We start from the raw sequence: 15,998 nt of genomic DNA, 5'->3' as shown, positions 1-15,998 counted from the left end.
CTATTTATGAGAAATACAATGACTACTTCTTATTCTGATATGGAAATGTGTGGCTAAGCTCTCATAACTAGGGTTATGGGAGCCTTGATGTGAAAATTTGATTGGGGTTGTTAGAATGTTTGATTTCCATGATTAACTAAGGTTGCATAAACCCTTCTGCACAATAATGACCTTTCTTGGTTGCAAACTTGAAGGGTGAGCCCAAGAACATCACTTGTTCGAATAGAAAAGTGTTTGTTGGGAAAATAAGAGGTTTACGTGGAATCTAGAGGCTTTAACCTTTGAGTTAAGGGTTGATGCCTTAACGGGATCAACCAACATGAGAAAATAATTGAATAAGTTAATATATTCTTTAGGTTCGAGAGAATTGAAGGATAATCTATTCATTTAGGTTGAGAAACAAATGGGTAAATTATAGGATTCAATAACTCTTGCTTGTATACTCTCATTGAATTACTATTTGCAATAAAAATTACTTTTTGGATCATTCTGTGTTACAAATAACGAGATAAAATTTACAAACTTAAACTCCCTTTTTAACTTGAAACCTTTGATCAATAGTCTAGTAACAGCCATAATACTTAGTGAACACAGTATTCCGTGTGGGATTCGACACCTAACCAAGTTGGATTCTATATTTGACAGCAACCACTTACTCTCTCACAAGAAAGGTGTAATTTGGGTGTATCACCTACCCATCCGATTGTGGGTGGAAAGTTGTACTCAGACTCACCCTAGTCCCCAACCCTTTCTTGAAAAACCTCTAGAAGTGGGACGTAAACTGCATACCATGATCATAAATAATTGAGACAGGCACCCCATGCAGTTTCACAATCTCTTTAACATAAAGGTTCGCATAATCCTCAACCAAAAAACTAGTCCTCACATGTAAGAAATACGCAGACTTTGTCATCCTATCCTCAATAACCCAAATTGAATAAATTGGTTCCGGTACCGAGAAAGATCGGTAACGAAATCCATATTGATCTCCTCCCACTTTCATTCAGGAAACTTAATCTCTTGATAAAACCCACTAGGCCTCATATACTCAACCTTAACTTGTTGACACACCAAACACTTGGACACAAAATCAAACACGTCACGCTTAATGCCACTCCACCAATAGATCTCCTTGAGATCATGGTATATCTTAGTAGAACCGGGATGGACAACATAGTGCAACTCATGCGCCTCAGCCAAGATCCTTTGCCTCAAACTGTTTACATCAGGAACACACAACCTCCCTTGGTACCGCAAAGTACAATCACACAAATCTCAAAATACACCATCTTTTGCTCACCAATGCTACCCTTGATTTTCACTAAGGTAGAATCCAACACTTGTATCTCCTTAATCTCTACACCAAGAGATGATCTAACCACTTCTTGCACCATCACACCACCATTCTTGGAGTCTAAGAGATGAACTCCAAGATTTTCCAAGTGATGAATATCCTTCACCAATTCCCGTTTTCCTTCTTCTACATAATTCAATCTACCCAGGGACAACCTGCTAAGAGCATCAGCAACCATGTTAGCTTTATCTGGATGGTAGTGAAGACTCATATCATAGTCCTTAAGAAGCTCAATCCTCTGCCTGAGATTAAACTCTTTCTACGAGAGCACATAGTGCAAACTCTTGTGGTCAAAAAATATATCCACGTGGACCCCATACAAATAATGCTGCCATATCTTCAAGGCAAACACAACGGCCAATAGCTCTAATTCATGAGTAGGATAGTTCCTTTCATGCACCTTCAACTAACTACCTGGAAGCATAGGTTATCATCTTTCCATGCTGCATCAACACGCAACCAAGACCAACCCGAGATACATCACAATAAACCATGAACCCATCATTTCCTTTCAGCAAGTTAGAACTGAAACCGAAGTCAACTTATCCTTCAAATTCTTAAAACTCCCTTCACACGCATCCGACCAAGAAAACTTAACCTTCTTCTAAGTCAACTTAGTCGAAGGAGCAGCTATCGACGAGAAGCTCTCCATAAACAGCCTATAATACCTGGCTAAACCTAAGAAGCTTTGAATATCAGATGGAGTCATAGATCTAGGCCACTTATTCACCATAACCACCTTCTACAGATCCACCATTATCCCTTCACTAGAAATGATATGACTTAAGAAAGTCATAGCATTCAACCAAAACTCGCAAATACATAACTTAGCAAACAACTGTTGTTCCCTTAAGGTCTGCAATACTACACGGAGGTGATTAGCAGTATCCACCGCACTCTTCGAATACACCAGAATATTTTTAATAAACACAATGATGAAGAGATCTAAATACTTCCAAAACACCCTATTCATCAAATCCATAAAAATTGTTGGGGCATTTTTCAATCCAAATAACATCACCAAAAACTCATAACGCTCATACCTAGTGCAAAATGACATCTTAGGGATATCCACCTCCCTAAACTTCAACTGAGGTAGCCAGACTAAAGATCTATCTTAGAGAAGAACTTTGTACCTTACAACTGGTCAAACAAATTATATATCCGAGGGAGAGGATATTTGTTCTTGACCATTACCTTATTCAACTGCCTGTAGTCGATGCACATACGAAGAGAACCATCTTCTTGCGCACAAACAACACCAGTACATCCCATAGGGAAATACTAGGATGAATAAACCCTTTGTCTAGAAGATCCTTAATTTGATCCTTGAGTTTCCTTAACACAACCGAAGCCATTCTATATGGAGGAATAGAAATTAGATGAGTGTTCGAAAAAAAATCAATACCAAACTCTATTTCCCTATTCGGAGGAACATCTGGAAGATCATTCAAAAAAAACTCTAGAAACTCATTAACCACAAGGACCAAAGACAAAGGAGGACCTTCTAAATTAGAATCTTTAACCCGAACCAAGTGATAAATACAACCTTTAGATATTAACCTTCAGTCTCTAAGATAAGAAATAAATATCCCCCCTAAGGAACAACCTTCCCATTCTATTTTCGGCTCACCACGAAACCTAAAGATGACCCTACTAGTTCGACAATCCAAATTTGTATAACAAGAATGCAGCCAATATATGCCCAAGACTACATCGAAATCTACCATACCCAACTTAAACAGATTCTCCAAAGTCTGCCTTCTACTCATAGATACCACATACCCCCTATAGACCCATTCAGCAATGGCCGAATCACGTATTGGGGTAGAAATAAAAAATTAATTCAACATAATTTTTGAGTCAAAACAAAAAGACACAGCTACGTAAGAAGTCACATAAGAAAGGGTAGAACCTAGATAAAGAAAATAATACACGTCATAAGAGAAAAGTTGTAACATGATAGTAACAATATCAGGCAATGCCTCAAATTCTTAACGGGATGCTAAAGCATAAAACCTATTCCGAAAGTAGATTTCGTACCACTAGGTGTAGGAATAGAAGATGAAGCCACCAGAATCTTATTCTTCCCCGTAGCAACCTTATTAAAAGGATAATCCCTGAGCTGATGGCCTACTTGGCCACACTTGAAGCACTTATCCCTACCGTCCTCATAGAATACCTGATGAGGACGAATACAAAACTGACAAGGAGGAAATAAATAAATAGATTGACCTCCACTTGCCTGAGACTAGGCTTCCTATGCCTAAGAATTATCACTACTATGATGACATCGGTCGCCCGACTACTGGGGGTAAGGAGCATTGGCAGTAGAGGAGGAACCAGAACTCCCCCATTTCTTTTTCTGCCATTTCCCACCATTCTACCACCTTAAAACTGGGCACCTTCCTGATCAGAAAACTTACCCCACTTACTCTGTCTATCTTTATATTCTACCTGCCTTCTCTTCTCATCCTCAACCTATTGTATATTAATAGTCAGCCTCAATATGTCTATATCTCTCATAAGTAAAGCAATCTTGCACTCCAAAATCAGATCTCTGTTCAGCCTAGAAGTGAACTTCCTCATTCTCGACCTCATATCAGCCAACAAATCAGGAGCATACCTCAACAACTAATGGAAATTTAAAGCATGCACCTTCATAAATATTCTTCCTTGCCTGAGGTTCACGAACTCCTCAATCTTAGCTTCCCTCAACTCTTGAGGAAAGAACTGGTCCATAAAGGTATCAGAAAAGGCCTTCCATAAACTGTCCTCTTCTACATCACCCATATCTCTGTCCAACTCCTCATACCACAGATAAGCAACCTCTTTGAGTTGATAAGCTATAAAGTTTACTCCTTCTATATTAGTAGCCCTCATTACCCAAAAAATCTTATCAAACTCATCTGGAAAGCCCTGTGGGTCTTTCTCTACCTTCACTCCCATAAAAGTTGGAGGACCCATCTTTCTAAATTGTCCAAGCCTAGCGGCCACAGCAGATACAACACTGGTCGTACCCCGCTCAACCGAAGCAGCAACCAATTGGGCAATAGCAAGTATAGACTGATCAAACTCCGTATTCATCACATTGCATTGAGAGACCTGAGAAGAAGTTGGAGAAATAGGAGGAACTCTCGTACAATTAGGAATAGGACCATGAGATCTAAGATATACTCCAAACGTAGGACATACTCCTTCAGCATTATCCTCAGGTGGGACGAAAGAATTTCCTTGTGTTCCAAATCTAGGAGGCATGATCTGAAAGATGAACAAACAAGGATTAGAGGAGATTCCATGACTGAGAAGTCAAGCATAAAGAAAGAATACCAAGAAAGTGAAATATTTCTAGACGTCTTGCAACCTCTCCCTTATAAGTGTTGCGCGCTACACACCCCTAAAAGAGACTCTACTCAACACGACTTTGTGGACTCCCAATTAACCATGAACCTAGGCTTTGATATCAACTTAGCATAGCTCGAACTGGGTCCTTGTCATAATTGGCATTCCAAGTCCACCTAGGACCAGGGAACACCCTTTTAACCCAACCCAACCACCTTATATAGCCTTAGTTGAGCTGAATTTCGAGCATATAACAAGATTACTCAATGCTCTCATGAAGACTTTGGGATGGGGTCACAACCATAACCGACCCAACCAAGTTTGTCCATACCAAACCAACCATCCATACCATACCAAACCGGAGAGAATATTGAAACATGATATGAAAAACCCAAAGTATAAAATGATAGAATAATGAGAAATTATGTTCGATGATGCCAACCTCCCAACTTATTCCAATGCCAAGGATGACACCAATACTGATCCCGCCCATTCTAACCCCCAGAAGTACCACAAAGCCTCTATCTAAAAAATTAAAAAAATTTAGTTGGGACATGCCCCCAACCATGGCCAAAACCAATATCCAAAAAGAAAATAAAAGTTTAAAAATGTCCAACATAAAATGATGTCTTTCGAAAAGATGGAAGCTCACCACTTCAGTCCAATAAGTTATCCCTGAATCAAGTACTATAAAGAAGGAGTCGAACGTTTAGTTTCTACATAGTGTGGGTATATAGCCGTCAATAAATGGGTTAGTAGGTGAATACTGGCAAGAATCTCGGGATAAGGATAAAGTAATTCCAGTTATCAAAACCAAGTGAAAACAATCCAATGCAAACAACCAAACATATATATAAGTGCTAGGAAAAGGGATTGGGTTGAGCATACCATTTAAAACCTTAACCCGAGTCGTGTAGCTTAGCCGTCCTACCACCCACGGGCTATATGGGTTCAGCTGTCCCAATGTGTATAGTCGCACGACCAGGTAATAAACCTAGGATGACTAGTACACCCCTCCAATAAAAACGTAAAACTTACATGTGGCCATCGAAGACCCCTTATATCGGCAATTATAAGTTTCCAATTTTGATTCCCCTGACATTGCCACCTTCCATGGCTTAGCTTACACTCCACTCCATTAATGCCCAATTAAAACCAAGTCAAAAAAATATAATTTAATATTTATTAACTAAGGCTATTAGAAAAACCAGTGGTATCGTCATACTACCATACTTCCAAACATTATCCATAGCCAAAATATTTAGATTAAGGGGACTCTCGATGCCCTTTCTATTTACCATATTAACCTCTTAGGAGACTACCATGTTCTCCTCAAGCATAACCAATTAGACTTTATCCTTTATAAACCATTTAAACCATTTTTAGTTTCATGCATAATCTGAAAACAAGAAAGAGTTCCTTTTTAAAAGAGTCAACGCAATAAATATATCTTTATGAGTATTTAATTAAATACATTGGGGGCATAGTATAACCAAAACTAAATTCCATTACCATTAAACCATTACCATGCAATTCCATTATCCAAAACCACCATTAATGCATAGAAAACATAATTAAAACCATACAAAATCATAACCAAGCCTTTAACATCAAAACCCCAAATTAATGACTGAAAACAAAAACTATGCAAAAGTAAAAACCATGAAATCAACCATATAACCATTCCTTTAATTGAAATTACAAGTAGGGAAGAGAATCATTCCTTAAACCAAGAAGATTGATGGAAAGAATTCACCAAGACAAGCCCCAAAGTAATCCCTTAGTTGAAACCCTAGCACTTTGCCCCAAAAGCTCTTGAGAGAATTATGATATGTTTTGGAAGAGATTCTCAGTGTTTAAGAATAAAATAATGGGGAAAATAACCTCCTAAGTGTATTAGAAGTCGTGGATCCTTATTAGGTAAGTAGGTAAATGTCCAAAATACCCCCATATAAATCCTATATAAACCCGACGCAGGGTTATGACTAGCCTCCTTACGAGTCATAACCTAACTTACGATTGATACCCACCCAATCATAACCAATCCTCAACCATGGATCAGACATTGTCCAGTATTCCAACCAACTCATAACCTTAGCATACGATCCATACCCATGATCCATATCTCTAGCAGAATGTAACACCAGGAGGATTAAACACTGACCACCTTACGAATCACCTGTAAGACTTGTAACCATGACTTATAACTCATACCCTCAATTTGTATCTATTCCAGTGTCTAAAACCATATCGCCAGCTAAAACTGGTCAGTTTATGATAAGTCTTCACCACTCGTACCCCAACTTATGGTTCATACCATGAGTCATAATGTGTTTGAAGATCGAGATTCCTAAAATTTTCTAAGAGTCAAAACCTAGGATGCTTTATTCCCCTTCTTACAAACTCATTACAAAGAGAGTGCAAGGAATCAATTAAACAATAATAAATGGCTAACATTACCCCTAACATATTTTCTATAGTTCAATTTGAGTATTTAGTGGAAAAATTTACCTTTTTGGAAATAACCCCAACTTGACTTCTTGATAAAATTTAAAAGATTTTTGAATAAAGACTAGCTTAGGATCACGGTGATATGCCTTTCCTCCGTAGGAATTCCTTCCTATCTTTATAATCTCCACCTGATTTTTTTTATTTTCTTCCTTTGTACAAGATGAAGAAATAGAGAAGTAAAGAAAATAGAGTATGTTGGCTGCTCCTGGAAACACTTTGTTGAAGTGTTAATATCCCCCTTTCCTCTTTTATACAATTCATATTATTATTATTATTATTACTAATAGAAAATTTATACAATGGACCCCCAACTTTTCAATACAAGCACTTGATGCAAATAAGGAAGGATACTTTAATTTCCTTACCTTCTCTAGCGATAGTACCCTATTTCACATAAAGTACAATTCCCTATCAAGTATGTGCACCGCTTAGTAATCCTTCATATAACAAAATTTGCACTTGTATAAAGTGCTAAATTAATTCTCCATTATCTTTTTTGAGGTGATACTATCTCCCTACTTAGGATCATTCATCCTCGAATGATTCTTTAAGTTTACTTTTTGTTCCATAACTATCCAAGACATTCTTAAGATTGTTTAATCAAATCGGCCTTACTTTACTCATCCCGCATAAGGCCTTACAACTTGGCTAACTCTCAAAATTTTAAAAAAAAATCACTAGAGTTTCATTTGTAAATAGGCCTATCGAGTACCTGTCATCTAGCTAGAACATATACAAATACACTTCACAAAGTGTCACAACACATATAATGGTCAAAAAATAATACATGAGGCTCTACTTGGCTTTAAACTCAATAAATAATACACGAGGCTCCTCTTTTCCTTAAACACAACTAAAAATGTCACAACCAACCATGTAACTTCCCTTATACTTAGCATCCACACGTTGTTTACATGTAAATCTCAAGACCCATAGGAATAAATCATGTAACTAAATATACCAATTAAGAATCAGATGTCAACAAATCAAAATATAATAGAAGCTAACGATCACATAAGAGAAGAGTAGTTTAAGGACCTTCTGGTAGTTTTTAGAACAAATATGGGTATTTATATTTCATATCTGCTTCTATATCCCAAGTGGCTTCTTCTACATTCTAGTTCCTCCAAAGCACCTTTACCGAAGCTATGTCTTCAGTTGTCAACTTCCTAAACTGTTGATCCTATATAGCCACGGGGATTTCCTTAAATGATAAGTCTCCAGCAAAATCAATACCCTCTAGATGGATGACACAAGATGGATCTCCTAAACATCTACGTAGCATAGAAACATGGAATACAAGATGCACTACAGCTAACTCCGAAGCTAATTCTAGCGCATAGATACCCAGCTAATTTTATGAATAACCCTATAGGGGCTAATATATCTGGGACTCTACTTGGCCTTTTTTCTGAATTGCATTATACTTTTCATAGGTGACACCTTTAATAATACCAAATCATCAATTTGAAACTCTAAATATCTATACCGTACATCTATATACGACTTTTGCCTACTCTGAGTAGTCTTCAACCACTCTTAAATCAACTTAACCTTTTTGACATCTTGATGGACTAGATTTGGACCTAATACCTGTGCTTCACCTACTTCGAACCAACCAATAGACGATCTATATCATCTCCCATATAAAGCTTTGAATGGATTCATGCCAATACTGAGTAATAGCTATTATTATAAGAAAATTCTATTAAATGTAAATGATTATCCCAATTACCTTTAAAATCCATAACGCACACTCTCAACATGTCTTTAAGCACCTAAATGTTGCGCACAGCTTTGCCATCTGTTTATAGATGAAATATAGTGCTAAGGTTCACTTGTGTACCCAAACTCTTCTGAAATGATTTCCAAAATTGAGATTTAAATAGAGAACCTCCATATAAAATAATGGACATTGGAGTCCTATGAAGGCGAACAATCTCTTTTATGTATAGCTTGGCATAATCTTCAGCCGTGCTGTAGACTTAATAGGAAGGACATAGGCTGATTTTGTCAGCCGATCAACTATTACCCAAATAGAGTCATGTTTTTGATATGAAGAATGTAAACCTACAACAAAATCCATATTAATAGCATCCCACTTCCATACTAGAACATAAAGGTTTGAGCTAAGCCACTGGGTCTCTGGTGTTCTGCTTTTACTTGCTGACAATTGGAGTATTGTACTACATATTCTGTTATATCTTTCTTCATGTCATTTCACCAATAGATCTCTTTAAGATCATGATACATTTTTGTAGAACTAGGATGGATTGAATAATAAGAGCAATGAGACTCAGCCATAATCTATTGCCACAACCTATCTATATCAGGTACATATAATCTACCTCGATACCTCAATGTGTCTTCGATTGCTAGCTCAAATACTATGACTCGATGTTGTTGAATTCTCTCTCTATACTGGAGAAATAAGGGATTATCATACTGTTTCTGTTTAACCAGAGCCACAAGTGATGACTCAGTTGAATTGAGTACAACAATGCCACCATCTTCAAAATCTATAAGATGAATTCTAATGCTAGCTAATTTATAAACATCTCTCACTACTTCACGCTGAACAGGTGACAAATATGGTAGACTACCCATGGATAGTCGACTAAGAGAATCAACTACAATATTACCCTTGCCCGGATGATAGAGAATATTAACAACATAGTATTCTAATAACTGTAGCCACCTCTTTTTCCTTATATTTAGCTCTTTCTGCTTGAATAGATATTAAAGACTTTTATGATCTGCAAAAATATCAACATGCACTCTGTAAAAATAGTGGCACCATATTTTTAAAAAAAATACCACTGATGCAAGCTCTAAGTCATGGGTGGGATAATTATATTCATGCTTCTTCAATTATCAAGAAGCATATGATATAACCCTTCCATACTGCATTAGAACGCAACCCAATCTAACACCTAAAGCATCACAGTACACCACATACCCTTTTGTGCTCTCTGATAAGGATAACATTGGCACAGTGGTCAACCTATGTTTTAATTCTTGGAAACACCTTTACAAGCATTCGACCACTATTACTTAAATAGAGGGAAAACCCTACAAAAATCTCCTATAGTAACCATCTAGCCCCAAGAAACTATGCACCTCAGTAGAAGTGGTTGGTCGAGGCCAATTTTTCACGGCTTCTATCTTCTGAAAATCTTTGATACCTTCTCTAGATACCACATGACTAAAGAAAGCTACCGAGGTCAACCAAAATTCACACTTAGAGAACTTAGAATACAACTGGTGCTCTTTGAGCCTCTGTAATACTGACCTCAAATAACCTACATGTTCAGTTTTATTTCGTGAATATATCAAAATATCATCTATAAATACAATTATGTACATATCAAGAAAGGGTTTTAAAATCCTATTCATCATTTCAACGAAGGCTGCTCGAGCATTCATTAATCCAAATGACATAACAAGGAACTCAAAGTGCCCATATCTAATTCAAAAGGCTGTTTTGGGAATATCTACTTCGTGAATCATTAACTGATGGTAACCAGACCTCAAATTGATCTTTGAAAAGCATTTATCTCCCTATAATTGATCGAATAAATTATCTATTCAGGGAAGATGGTACTTATTCTCTATTGTCACTTTGTTCAGCTACCTGTAATCTATACGCATCCGTAATGTACCATCTTTCTTAGGTATAAAAAGAATTGGTGCACCCCAAGATGATATATTAGGTCAAATGAAGACTTTATCAAGTAAGTCTTTTAACTGCTCTTTCAACTCTTTCAATTTTATAGGCGTCATTCTATAAGGTGGAATTAATATCGGCTGAGTACTAAGATCCGCATCAATACTGACATTGATCTCTCTAATGGGGTTAATACAGGAAGCTCATCAGGAAATACATCTGAGTACTTATTCACCACTGGTACTGATTGGAGAGTTGGTGCTTGTTTTTTGGATTCAATGTCTTTTACTTAGACTAGGTGATACAAACACCCTTTTGCAATAAGCTTTCATGCCTTAAGAAATAAAATAAAGCTCCCTCTAGGCATCATAGAGACACCCCTCCACTCTAAAACTGGCTCCCTTAGAAAGTGGAAATGTACCATCTTGGCTCGACAATCAACTGTAGCATAACAAGAAGATAACTAATCCATTCTCATAATAACATCAAAGTCAACCATTTCAAGTTCTATCATATTAGACAATGTAGAACAACCACATAGTGTCACCACATATTTATAATAGACCCTTCTATCTATAATAGAATCTCTTGCTAAAGTCGATACTGCAAATGGTTCTCGTAACAACTCCGGTTTTATTCCAAACTTCTTAGCAACAAATAGAGTAACATATGACAAGGTAGATCCTGAGTCTATCAAGGCATATACATCATGTTAAAAGATAGCTAAGATACATGTGACCATATTTAGAGATGTATCTGAATCTTGCAGACCAACTATTGCGTATATATGTTTGGCCAAGCACTCGAACCGAGCCCTTTGCCCCTACCAGATCCTCTACATGCTAATGCTTGAGGACTGTGAGAATAAGAAGACACTAATGATGATGAGGTAGATGCAGAAAGTGTGAGCTGTGACTGATCACCTTTATGTTTAACCCTGACATATGGACATCACATACTATATGACCCTCTATACAACACCAATAACACATATTTGAAATATGCCAATACTCCCCTCCATATGGTCGGCCACACTACCTATATGTATGTTAAGGTGGTAACCCTCGACTAGTGCCCATCTAAGGTCATAAGTATGGTGCTCTAGAAGTCTAACTCTGCTCATACCTGTGCTTCAAGAATAGAGTTGGAGCATTAGATATGGAATACACAACTAACTGAGTCTTCCTAGGTGGCTCTCTACTAGTCGAAGCTCCACTTTTTCCCTGATACTAGTTGGTCGTCCTATCCCTCTTACTCTGCTTCCTCTTACTATCTACTTTATGATTATGCTGATATTCTTCTAACTACTAAGCACGTGCCATAATCCTTGCTATATCCAAATCCTTATTCATAGTAGCAACCGAAAGAAGGTTCTTTAAGGGACCCACAAGGTCATTCACAAAGCAATAAATCTGTGATGTTTGTATGCTAACCACCTCTGGAGTATATCTGGACAACTGTGTAAACCACAAATAGCATTCCTTGGCACTAAGATTACCCTTCTTTAAGGATAGAAATTCATCTACCCTTGCCTCTCTGAGCTCTAATGGCATGAAATAATCCATAAAGGCTCTTTCAAAGTCTGTCCAAACTGTTGGGGAAGCTTTCTGACCTCTCAGGTTAACCCACGTATCATACCAATAAACAGCAATATATTTTAGTCAATAGGCGGCCAATTCAACTGCATTTGTGTCTGATACCCTCATCACCTTACAAATTCTATAAGCCTCATCAATAAATTATTGAGGGTCCTCTGCAAGCTTAAAACCTGTGAATTCTCATGGATTCATACAGAGGAAATCTTTGATCTTAGATTTGGCTATTCCCTCCTGAGTAACAACAGGTACATCCATATTATATCTTTGGTCCTAAGTAGAGACAAATTATGGAAACAACTATATCACTTTCTTAAGATCTGGGTCTAAGGCACCTGGTGGTGGGATAAGAACTATTATTGGTACCACTAGATGTACAAAAGCCTCTATAGGTCCTTCTATCCTAGGCATTTGGGAACCTGAAAGTAAAAATCCCATTAAACTTTCTTGAGTTATATTTAGATCCACCAATATAGGAGATTAGTCAGTAGTGGTTGCCTCCTGAGTAGTGCAAGTAGTGGCCTGTTGGATTGCTTTATCCTTCTCTATAGCAGACATGGTTTGTATCACAAATAAAGAGAATAGGAATCACAAGTAACTTCTTATGTCTTAACTCTATTGCATGATCTAAATTATAAATGAAGGTCAAATTCCTAAATATCCATGTAGTCCCTTAATTATAAATGTGGCGCGCAACACATCGATAAGTAAAGTCCTACTAGACATGGCTTTATAGACTCCCTGGGATACCTGAACCTAGGCTTTGATACAAAGTTTATCATGCTCGGAACTGATAAAGACAGATAAGAATCCTACACAAATACTTTTCCAGCACTAGGTGACATATGTAAGATTATGGGACAATAAAGAGCAAGATATCCAATATAAGTTATGTATATACACGAGGGAGTTATATTAATAAAACTGTACAATAAAATTCAACATAATGTCCAAGAAGCCTCTAGTAAATTTAACACGCTATACTATAAGTGAATAGTTGGCATAGGGCCCATCATGCTAACTAGGGACCTGTACATGTAATCCAAAAATACTAGACATAGACTGGATCCGTGGAGAGATGGAGTGCACCAAAATATCAGCTAAAAATGGCAATATGTCCTAACATAGATGTCAACTATCCTCAGGATCTGAGCCTGCATCAATAAATGTGGCTCCCCCAAGATGTCAGTACATAAACAACATGTACTATTATGAAAGCAAATAGAATAACTGCTGGACAAGTGCGGAAGCTCATATGAGTCAAATATCAAAGTGAAAAATGTATGAGCCTCCAAGTAACACATATACGATATGAAATGGTAACCTATGTACCAATCTTATCCATACCTTATATAATACAAAAAAGACATGTTTTATAATATAGAGCCTACAATTTGCCTAGGTGATATATTTAACCTATATCACAAGATGGACTCCCAAAGGCAATCTGAGGAAAGTATGAAGCATATGTGCTAATTACTCATTGTTATGATCTGGTAAATATAATTGTAGTTGCAGTCTGAAGTTAAGTATGCCCCACCAAGGGACTCACTATAAGGTTCTACCCATAGGCCATATATTCCATATGTTAGCTCGAGTTAGAGAAAACCAATGCAAGACGTTCTAGCTGACTCAAAATACAAATGATGTCATAAAAGACGGGTACACCCAATGGTTGGGCTCACTATAATGGTCTGACTAAAACCTATGCACAGACTTACGTTGAGCGCTATGTCAAGTCAAACTTATGTACTTGTAACGCACCGAGTCTATATCTTGGATGCTACATGGTGCTCATAATCATGAAGGACCATAAGCTAACCCATGACTGGTACCTGTTATAATAACTGAACAATAATATTGAATAATATGCGAAATTAGGTGGATACATATGACATAAGGTTTAAATATTTAAATAAATCAGAATGTGGTATCAAAATACCACAACTGAATATCAGTACTAAAAAACTGAACAACTGTCTGAGTGTACTCTAGTTTGAAAAAGCCTATAACTGTCTGAACTATGAAGTTGATGGGACAAGCCCCCAACTAACTCCATCTATTGAAAGAAAAATAAAGTACTGTAAATAAGAAGTATGTCTTCGAACTATGAGGACTCACCAATACTCTAGAAGCTGAGAATCTGAACTGCTAAAGGTGCTCTGGGGTTCGTGCATCTGAATCTATGATATAAGACATCATACCTCAAAGAAAATCATGCATCAGTACTTTGAATGTATTGGTATGCTCAGTGAGGTAGGCTAATATGCATGGGTTTATATGCATGCACAATAATAACTGAATAACATGAGTATGACTAAGTAAGAGTACATGCATGGATACATAAACTATAACTGAGATCGTGCTAATACTGAGTACTAAATCAGATTACTAATAATCGATAGCTGGATTTATGAATACTGTATTACAGATTATCTGAATAACTGTATCTGATAATTTTGAGTACTGTGGAACCATACTGAGTTCTATACTGATTTGAGTGACCATGTCTGATAGTCCTGAATCTGTAAAACTAAATTGAGTTCTATTCTGAGACTGAGACTGGAACCGAGACTGTAGGGGTAATTATCTAACTGACATACCCCTTCCCTAGTTTCTTTAGGGTCTAAATTATAACCCTAATTAGAAAGGTATCAATACCGTGCCACGGGTAAGGATAAGTTGTGAGTAAACCCTCTCTGACAGGAAGCTCGTTCATCAACCCTCACTGGCAGGATAACTTAGATAAGAAGTATCAACCCTCATAATGTCTGGCAGAAAGATACCTCAACCTGTTCTGGCTACGTAATTCTGTAAAGCAGGGATTGTTGTTAAAGGTCAAACCCTCTACTGACAGGAATGCCCCTATCCCTGGGTTAACTTGGTGCTAAAGCCTACTTCTAACTGAATAGACACTGAACTGATATCTTATCTTTACTAGGATGGACTGAACGGTTATTGAGATTACTGTTTAGCTAAACTGAAATGAGTTCACTGAGTTCGGTTGAATGACGAAATACTATTAGATTCTATTAACTGATATAGTTTACTGAGGTCTGAATTGAACTGAGTTAGACTGAACTACTACTGAGTTTCCCTGAGTTCTGTAACTAACTGAGAGTACTACTAATCGTGACATGACTGGTACTATTCTATGACTGACCATGGCTCTAGGTAATCAGCTAAATTATCATTTACAAAAACCCACAGGACTCGATAGCAAAAATTATGAGATATGGCATAACATTAAATATGCAAACTATGAGCTTGATCATCATTCATATATTAAGGCATTTTGATAAACACTTGCATGATATAACTTACACTTAAGCTAACTTGACATGATTTCATTTTCTTAATAGTTCACATGGACACTTTATCGAGCACTTGGTGAGCATAGAATATGCATATAGTATTGAACAACAAATGAGCATCATAGTTCATCTCTAATTTCACAAGTCAAGGGTTTATCATAGATTCACATGAATCATTATATATATATATATATATATATATATATATATATATA

This window comes from Capsicum annuum, chromosome 7 (assembly GCF_002878395.1).
Source record: "Capsicum annuum cultivar UCD-10X-F1 chromosome 7, UCD10Xv1.1, whole genome shotgun sequence".
NCBI classification, from domain to species: Eukaryota; Viridiplantae; Streptophyta; class Magnoliopsida; order Solanales; family Solanaceae; genus Capsicum; species Capsicum annuum.
This window is presented reverse-complemented; position numbering follows the sequence as displayed.